Consider the following 10,259-nt stretch of genomic DNA (forward strand, 5'->3'; position numbering starts at 1 on the left):
AGCTAACACTGAAATCAGAAGAATGATCTGGAAATTGGTAATTGGGACTTGAGCATTGTGTAATGGGCAGAAAATGGCATTTGTAAAATCAGAAGGATAAAAGATACTCCAGTACAGGAAGAGAAGTGCTTTTGAGGAATGAATTTTTTCTGATATTTATTGGGTGCCCGAATATTATTTCCAGAGTTTTCATTGTTTTGAGGAACTACCATCTCATTTGTGATAAGAGGATATATCAATGAAAAGTTTGAATTAGATGCCCCTCCTCTGCCCTTCTTGTGTAGTACTGTGAGTGTATTTTCATTGTACTTAGTATACATGGTATAGTTTGATGTCTGTTGTGCAAGATTACTCTATGAAGGGAGATTCTGTGCCATGTGTGTTTTTGTTATCTCTGCTACTCACTTGTACAGTACTTTTGTATGGGGCTTAGAAAAAAGCATCTTCACTTCCTCTTTTATCCTTGCATAGTGAATAGATTGTATCACCTGACATCATAGTTCTGATAAATCCACAATGTACTACAATGTCTGGAAGATAGTAGGTGCTCAATAAATGCTTAATGATCCAGAACTATTTATGACAGCTATTTCAGGTAATGAACTTTCAGATATAGGTTTGCCATATGATAACCATTTCTGTTTCTCTATTGATTTACCTAGAGAATTTTAGTTATGGAAATATTTGCTACCAGTTTTTGGTTTATTTCACTTTAAATTAATACCAATCTCCAAATTTTAATACCACTAAATATATTAGAGGAAATTTTTTTTGAAATATGAATAACTTCTTCTTTTTTTGGTAGTGGGAATTAAAACCAGGGGCACTTTACCACTTAACTCCATTCCCTGTTTTTTTTTTTTAAATTTGAGACAGAGTCTTGCTAAGTTGCTGAGGCTGGCCTTAAAATTTTGATGCTTCCACCTAAGCTCTCAGGTCACTGGGAGTATAGGGGTTCCCCATATCTGCTATGAATGACTTTTGATAATGTGAATTCTCTTTTCTAGTGAGTATTTTATTTAATATTTATTTTTTAGGCATAAATGGACACAGCACAATACCTGCATTTCTATGTGGTGCTGAGGATCCAACCAGGGTCCCGCCCATGCTAGGCGAGCGCTCTCCTGCTGAGTCACAATCCCAGCCCTCTATTGAGGGTTTTAATATGGCTGAGGCACAGCTTCCTCTAGTTTTAAAATCTGTTTTTTTCCTCTCTAGGAAATGTTTACTTTTACAGATTCCTTATGTACTTTAACTTTCTCTTATTAAACAGGTATTTTGGAGCATATATATTACTAGCATGCAGTAATGAGTTAAAACTGATATGGCTCTTAGAATTTACATTTTTGTGAGGCAGATTAGGTGGATAAATGTAAAAATAAAGGTATGGAAAGAGCTACAAGTTAGAGGTAATAGATACACATAATGGGGGGATTTCCCGTAAAAAGAATGGTCTGGCAATGCTTCCTTAAGAGAAGTGGTGGTGGTGGGGGGAAGGGAGAGAAGGGGAAGAAAGGGGGAATTGATTTGTATTGTGGTAGATTCTTTTGTAATACATGGTGTCTCTATATTTTACAAGATTTTCATTTATGGTTGAAGTAGTATTGCATTTCTTAGGGATTTCTATGTGATGTTATTGCTCAGTGTAGGATTACATTGTAAGAAATTTCTAGACGCTAACATTCATAGAGACTTCTAAATGTTATTATCCAGGCTTTCTTTCTAGCACTTAGGTTTTTTTCTCTAAGAAATGAAAAAAATACGTTAATAAACTTATTATCAGGTCAGGTCTTTATAAGTCAGAGGCAATTTATAAAAGGCCAAGATAAATGCAAATAATAGGTTCATAGTTACTAACTTTCATCCCCCAATTTCTGACATAAGGAGTAGCAAATATTCCTGTCTGCTCTGCTCAGATACTGATCCTCTGTGCTTCCTGTTCTTTCTCTATTGCTGTATCGCTATTGGCTATCATATTGAAATAAGTCTTGGGTAAATTTAAGTGATGTGCCAAAAGCCATATGAAGTTGTTTATTCTTTCTCTCTTCCCATTACTAAGAATTTAGAGTTTATGGGTAGTATATTTAACTGAAGTTCATAGCATGTAGTATACCTGATATGTAGTAAGAACCCAAAAACTTCTGAAAAAAATCAAGTATCTATTGTCAAAGATTCAGTTCTCATATCTATTCATATGGTCCTTCAAATCAACATATTTATTCTTTCTCACTTGAGCTTTAATTTTATATCTTCATGAATGTATATCAGTGCTTTCTTTTTTTGTACCACTCTACTATCACTTTCTTGTCTCTTTTTGGCCATATCTAGAACTTCCCTTTATTGTAAGTTACATCATTATTCTTTCAGCTTTTAAACCTTTTTCTTTCTTTTTTTGCCCTCTTTGATCACTAAGGTACTATCAATTGTTTATTTGTAATCCCTTCATATCTTTTTCTTTTCTGTCTCTACTGGTCTGTGTATTACTTCCCTGGTTTGTGTGTGTTCTTCTTATGGTTGGCTTACTACCACATTTTCAATTTGCCCTCTTTGCCCACCTGGTTATTCTTTTACTTGGTCATGTGTTGTTACCATTTTTGTCTTTTGAAATGTGTCTTTGAACTTATCTTCCTGATGATAAAGAACTGCAATGCCCATAGGATTACTTCTGTCAGTTTGAGGCTTTTGTATTCAGTTTTTCCCTGTTTGGCTTTGTTCTGTGGTGGTGCCCTTCCCTTCGGCTTCATGTCCGTTTGGCTGATTGTCTTCTTTTAACTCCTTTTAACTTGATTTCTCTTGCTCTTGCCCTTTCTATGAATTATAGATTATCATATTTCTATTTGGTATTCACTCTAAAAATTTGTGCTATTATGGTTAGTAGTTACCCATGCCTCATCTACAGATCTTATTGAATTCTCTGCAGTGTATTTGTGTTAGGGGGGTAGCAGAGGATGTAGAGTTTATTTGAGGTAGGATTTCTGCTAAGCCTCTGGTTTTTATCTGTTCCTGGCCACTTGCAGCCCAGTTAATGTCTTCTTAAGCAGTCTTATAAGTATATAATATTTTCACTTTTTTCTTTTTCACTTTACAGTACTAATGGTATAATTGCTCTTCCTTCCCATTCAATTTTTATATTGGTGGTCCTCCTTGTTTCGTGGCTCGTAGTTCCTGTAGCCTCTTCCCAAGTGACTAGACAATAAGAGTACCTTTTGTTAAAATACTTGGACTTTTTGTTTCTGCAACATTTGTGGTCTTATTTATGACAAGCTCTTTCAAACATACCTGAGCTTAGGTAACAAGTGAATGAAGGGGCTTATTGATAGGGGAACCAGTCATGTGTTCAGAGAATTGGAACTTACAGCCCCATCTCCCAATCTTCCTGGGAGGAAGAGAGGGAACTGAAGGTTAAATCAATTCCAGTGATGTAATAATTTATGCCTAAATAATGGTTCCATGAGTTTACAGATAGCCAAACACATGAAGGCTTCCAGCAAGGTGGACAAGAAAACATCTGCATGCTGGGAGAGTGGTATACGCCAACTACATGAGGATGGAAGCTCTGCTTGCAAGATTCTTCTAGACCTCATCCTGTGAACTCTCATCTGGTTGATAATTTATCTCCTCCTTTACAGCTGGGCTTGGTGGCACATGCCTGTAATCCCTGCTGCTTGGGAGGCTGAGGCAGGAAGATCACAAGTTCAAAGCCTGCTCTAGCGACTTAGCAAGGCCCTAAAGCAGCCTAGCTAGATAAACCCTTCTCTAAATAAAATTAAAAAAAAATGGGATAGGGATGTGTCTTGGTGGTTAAGTGCCTCTGGGTTCAATCTCTGGTACCAATCCTTTATAAATAAGTACAATTAAGTGTTTCTCTGAGTTCTGTGACTCACTCTAGAAAATTTGTGGACCTTCTGAAGCATAGTTAAAAAGAAATCTCTTTCGAGTTTTCAGTTGTCATCAGAAAGAGGTAAAGGAGTCTTGTTGTCATGAGGCCTTCAACCTGTGGAATCTGAAATATATGTGTCTTGGAGTATGGGGAAAACTCTTCCCTACATTTGGTTACTGAAGTGTTCTATGTTATAAGGTATAATAGGAGAAACAATTTTTTTTTCCGCTCGCGCATTGATAGACCTGTCATTTCTACTAATTGACTTAGCTCAAATAAGGGAAGATTGGGTTAAAAGTCCATTGATATATTAAATCAATTTGAAAATAAGCACTTTGAACTGTATTATTCTTGGTCTCTTAAACTTTATAAATTTATTTCAGTATATAATGATTTGGATATTTTGGAGAAGTCAAGGGATAGAACATTAGGGAAGATCTTTTTTTTTAAAAAAAGAGTTATTTAAATAAAATCAGTTGATGCATAAAAGAATGAGGATGTGAGCCTTGCTGTAATATGAACAATTTAATTTTTTAAGTATAAACAACTTAATTGGGATATAATTCATATATTATACAGTCTGCCCACTTATAGTATACAAGTAAGAATTTTATGTTGTTGAATAATCACCATAATCAATTTTAGAATATTTTCATCTCTGTACAAAGTAACCACATACCTATTAGTAGTTACTCCCCATTTTCTTCTTCCCCCACTCCCTGGCAACAATTAATCTATTTTCTGTGTCTGTGGATTTGTCTATTCTTAACATCACATCTCATAGCAATGGAATCATACAACATGTAGGATTTTATGATTGTCTTTCACATTTTTTAAGTTTTAATCAGGGTGTAGCATATATCAATACCTTCTTCATTTTAATTGCTGAATAACATTTCATAGTGTGGTAGATGAATCTTTAAGAGAGGCTCTTTAAGGGAAGAATATTCCTTGGCAAGAGACTTTCTTTTAGTAATACAGTGGGTGTAGGTGTGGGGTCTAGAGCTGGACTCCCAGGGTTCAATTCCTAGCTGTATTTTTTCCTATCTAAACAAGTTATCAAGTTATATTTAGTCTCCCTTTCCCTGTTTTCTCATCTGTAAAATGAGAATAATGCAATTTACCACATATGACTGCTTTGAATTTAATAATTTTCAGTTTCTAAATGTTGTAAGATCCTCAATGGTGTTTGGCATAGTGAGTGCTCAATAAATGTTAGTGGTTTTATAATTACTCTTATTATTATCAAAAGAATATTATGATTCTTTTGCTTAAATAATTGATTTTTTTATGAAAGGAAGCTTTTGAAATCTTTGATATGGCTATATTATTTTTTAAAAGTCAAATGTCCAAAAGTCTACCTCTGTAAGTGATCTTTTAAGGTTTATTGCCCTTTTTTTTCTCTTCAGTCAATAGCAGTGCAGTCTATGTTCACATGCCTGCAAAAGCTCAAGTTATCTCTAAGGTACAGTCAATTTGGCCCTTGTATTAGTCAGATTTTCATTACTATAACAAAATATCTCAGGCAATTAGCTTATAAAGAGAAAAGTTTATTTTGGCTCACAGTTCTGGAGATTGCAATTAAAGATTGAGTAGCCCAGTGCTTTGGTCCTCTGGCAAGGGCAGTACATGGTAATGGGAGCATATAGTAGAGCAAACTACTTACCTCATGAGCCAGGAAATAGAGGAAAGACAGAAAGGGATTAGAGTCCCTCAGTTTCCTTTTTGGGGGCACACTTCCATTGGCCTATATACCTCCCACAAGGCCTTATCTCCCAAAAGTTTCACCTCCCAATAGCAACATTCTGGGAACCTTTAGCATGTGGGCCTTTGGGGAATATTCAATATTCAAACTATAGCAGCCCTTTTTTAGTTATTATAACAAAATACCTGAGGCTAGGTAACATATAAAACAAAAAGTTTATTTAGCTTCAGTTTTGGAGGCTGATAGTCCTAACAATATCATACTAGCTTTTGCAAGGCTCTCCCTGGCTATTTTATATCACAGCATATGACATCCTGGTGAAAATGCATGTGAGAAGGAATGTTTATGTGGCATGACAGGAAGCCATCATGTTGGTAGGGTCCAGTTTTGCTCTTTTATAACAACTAGCTCTTGGGAGAACTAACTCAGGGTCTCACAGGAACTATCTTAGACCCTCTCAAGGACAATACCCCCAGTGACTCAATTATTTTCTACTATGTCCCACCTTTTAAAGTTTTTTTTTTTTTTTTACCTTGTACACTACCACATTGAAGACTAAGCTTCCATGGAGACACACTCAAACCATATTCAAACTGTGGTAGCACCTGATAGAAAAATCAATGACTGTTCATTAAAGTACGCAGTTCAGTGCATGGAATAATGCCAGGTACTCCAGACTCTTGGAAGGATTTTGTATTCCATTTGGGGAAGTAGATAAGGTCTTATCAATGTCTTCTTAGCCATAGCCATAGTAACTTCTTTCGGGTAGGGTAGTGCTAAAACTCTTCATAGGAAGGGATGGATTTGAGCTTAATCTAAGATTTCTCTTGGAAGATACATAAGCAGACAAGTTATAGGAATTTGGGCTGATCAGAAGGTGTATACATATACTGGTACAGTGATGAGTGGTTAGATTGTGAATAAATTCATCCAGTCTCTTAAGTCTTGGCTCTTCCCTTTGAATGGTAGTGATCATTATTTGTGTTCTAATAGCACTCTTCAGTTTATAAAGTATGTATAATATATACATTACTACTTTATTGTTTCAACATTTTAGTGACTTTGAAATTACCCTCTCTAGATACCTAGTCCTGCCCTTAGTGAAGGGTAGAATCTGATCTCCTCTATGCTTTCATTATACTATTTTTTAAAATCAAAACTAGTGGGTTTTTAAATTTTGAAATACTTAAATTTATAGAAAACTAAGAAAAAAACCTTTATCACAATAGATGATTTGCCTATTCAAATCTAGTTTACAAAAACAAGTAAAGGTTTTTCTATCTTCATCCTTCTGTCTCTGCTCACTGGAGACAATTAGTATTTAGTATAAGGTTAGTGTGTGTCATTTCTATCCATATTTTATTCTCTCATTATATATGTACATATCTATAATGACAAATTTTATTTTAAATTTTATGTACATTATGTATGGTTGCTCCTTCATATCCACAGGTTTTGTACTGAGAAAGACCACCAATGTAAACAAAATTACAAGAAAAAATTATGCCTGTACTGAATTTGTACAGACTTTTTCATTATTCCCTAAACAATACTTTATAACCACTATTTAATAGCATTTATATGAGGTATTAAGTATTATAGACAATTTGGAGATGAGGAAGTATATATTTGGATATGCATAGGTTATATGAAGATGCTATACCATTTTATATAAGGAATTTGAACATTCTAGGATTTGGGTATCCCTAGCCCCTTTTATTTTATTTTGAAACAGTGTCTTGCCAAGTTGCCCAGGCTGGCCTTGAACTTCAAATTCTTGAACTTCCTGAGTAGCTGGGATTACAGGGATTGACCACTGCCTCTGACTGGTGGTGTCCACATATTTTTGCAAGTTGCTTCTTTTTACTCACTGGTTTATATTTTATAAATAGACACTACTCTAGGTCCAAGAGATCTGGTGGTGGGTAGTGAAGATAAGATTATCTCCCTACTAACATTTCAGTGGTAAATAAATAAAATTGATGCTATGGTATCAGGTTTCTTAGGGTAAATGTTATGAGGGATGGACAGGGTTGGGATAGGGTTTTGTGAAGTGGATTGAAATCTATTTTTGATAAAGTGGTCAGGGAATTTCTCTTTCAGGAGTTGTCATGTGCGCAAATGAATTAATTGATAAAATGAGCCATGTTAAGATCTGGGAGAAGAGAATTCCACACGAAGGAATATCAAGTGCAGAGGCCTTGAAGTAGAAATAACCTTAGAGTCCTTGAGAAATGGAAAGATGTCAAGTGTAGTTAAGTGTAGAGTTAGCTGGAAGAATGGTTATGAAATGAGATTGGAAGAAGAAGCCCGAGGCCAGATCATGTAGGTCCTATAAAATAATATAAGGAGTTTAGATTTTGAGTGTCATAAGAAGCAACTAGATGATTCTTTTGAGCAGGGAAATATTGTGCTTTGATCTACTAATTGAATTAATTTTACACTGAATTCTGTGTTGTAGAGAAGAATGTGGAAACTCTAGATAAAGATCTGCATCTAATGTGGAAAGATCTTAAAGATAAATTTCAACACATTTTTTGCACTTTTTTCAGTATGTAACTACTTATGTAAAGAAAAATATACATTCACATTTGCTTGTTTATGTAATATTTCTTTGGAAGAACATTAAAGGCAAATAAAAGGGATTACCTGTGAGATGGGGAACTGATGATGGAGAGAATGGGGATGAGAAATCAGATCAGAGTTCACTTTTTATGTATCAATAGAATATATTAAAATCATGCAGAAAAGTGTTCCTATAATAAGTACCCAACCAGTTGAATTTTCACAAACTGAAATCTTATATATAACCATCTAGAACTATAAGCACAAACTGTATCAGGATAGTAGAAATCCCTCAGATTCTCTAATAGTTGTTACTCTCACCTTTCCCTTTGTACTACCACCACCATCTTAACCTCTACTAGTAGGCATTTTTTTAACTTGGTTTTTGTACCAGTGAACACTCTTAATTTCATTCTGTTGCTATAATTTGATTTTAGATACTGTTTTAATTTTAGCACTATTTAAATAATGCCTTAATAGGCTCTTGTTGTTAAAAGGTTAAAACAGTAGAGAAGTATATGGAACAAGTTATACAGGACCTCTTTCTTCTGTCTCTTCCCAGAGATAAGTGCAATGAATAATTTAGTACATAGCCTTCTGGTCCTTATTCTCTGTTTATATACACAATTAACTTTTTCCCCATATTTTGAATGATGATGATAATGGATGAATAGTTAACATTTATTAGGTACTTTCTATGCACCCTACATAGTTGTAATTTGTGGAAACAAGGAGAAACACCTTCCCTAAAAGTTATAGTATCTATGTTATTCTAATGGTTGTATAGCATTCTTATACTATATCTTATTTAAACTTAGTTAATCATATTGTTTCTATAATCACTGAAACATTTAGAATAAGCTGTGTATTCTGAATTGTGGTTTATAAGTTCCTCTCATGTCTCTCCCTCTTTCATACACACACACACACACAACCTCTGTGTAGACCCCACTGTGATCTTTTATTCCTCAATAAGATCTCAATCATCCAGTTTTTTTTTCTTCTCTGTCGTCAGGAAAAGCTCTGTTTATGTCTGCCTTTTTTTTTTTTTTTGTTAGTGTCTCTTTGCCTTTGGAATTTCTTTTCTTATCTGAGACAAACATTGCCTTTACTTTCTGATCCCAGTTGGATTTTGTCCTACATCCTCGATGTAACTATGACTGAGCTCAGCTCTTCTTATAGCTCCTTTATATATTCCTGTTACAGAAAAATATGCTTTTTCTTGTTATATCTCTAGTTTAATGTAGCCAGGTTTGCTTGCCTGGCAAAAACATCCTACACAGGATCCTAACATTAGAAGTATATCTTTAGTTTCTTGCACCCCTCTCCCATGGTTACAGCTTAGCAGGATGGACAGCCACTGCTGTTAGTCACCACCATCAGCATGCAGAACAATGCCTGGCATTTACAGGCTCTCAGCAAGCATATGCTGAATGAATTAATCTTTTGGTTCTTAAGAAGAAACCTATTTGGTGTGACTTTTTCTTTTTTTTTTTTAAGCTCCGTAACATAATGGCTGATCATAGTACATGGTGCATAATAAGCAACCAGCAATTATTCCTGATGTTTAACTCAGTTTTTTTTGTGAGTGTGTGTTTACCTGGTTTTAACTGAGTGCATGTATTCTTTTCTGGGAAGATATGGTCCATCCTAGAACAATCTTGGCCATAGAATTTGCTAGCATTTGTCAAAGGCTACCGCATTGGTTGGTAAAATGGCACAAGAAAGGAAGTTTCTTTTGTTACTGACATTCTTTTTTAAAATGTTTCACTAAGTGCATGTTGTCTGTAGTTGGTTGTATAGTGATGTACAGGGATTTTCACCCACTCTTAGCAGTAGAGTGCCACTGTGTATCACTTGCTCTTGTCATCACCAAGAACTTTTAGTGGGTCAGAATGGTAGTTTGCATGGAGCATCTTCAAAACTAATATGCATTAAATATCATAAAAGCCAGTAGAAATTATAAAATATAAACTTCTTTGGGTTGAATCATATATTTAATCTCTCTAAATCTCTTTAGCATTCTTAGTTTTAAAAATAGACATTTTTTACTTTCTGGCAGTTATATGTACTATAACTGATTTGAGATTTTGGTATATATTATGACAA

Source organism: Callospermophilus lateralis, unplaced genomic scaffold, assembly GCF_048772815.1.
Source record: "Callospermophilus lateralis isolate mCalLat2 unplaced genomic scaffold, mCalLat2.hap1 Scaffold_73, whole genome shotgun sequence".
NCBI classification, from domain to species: domain Eukaryota; kingdom Metazoa; phylum Chordata; class Mammalia; order Rodentia; family Sciuridae; genus Callospermophilus; species Callospermophilus lateralis.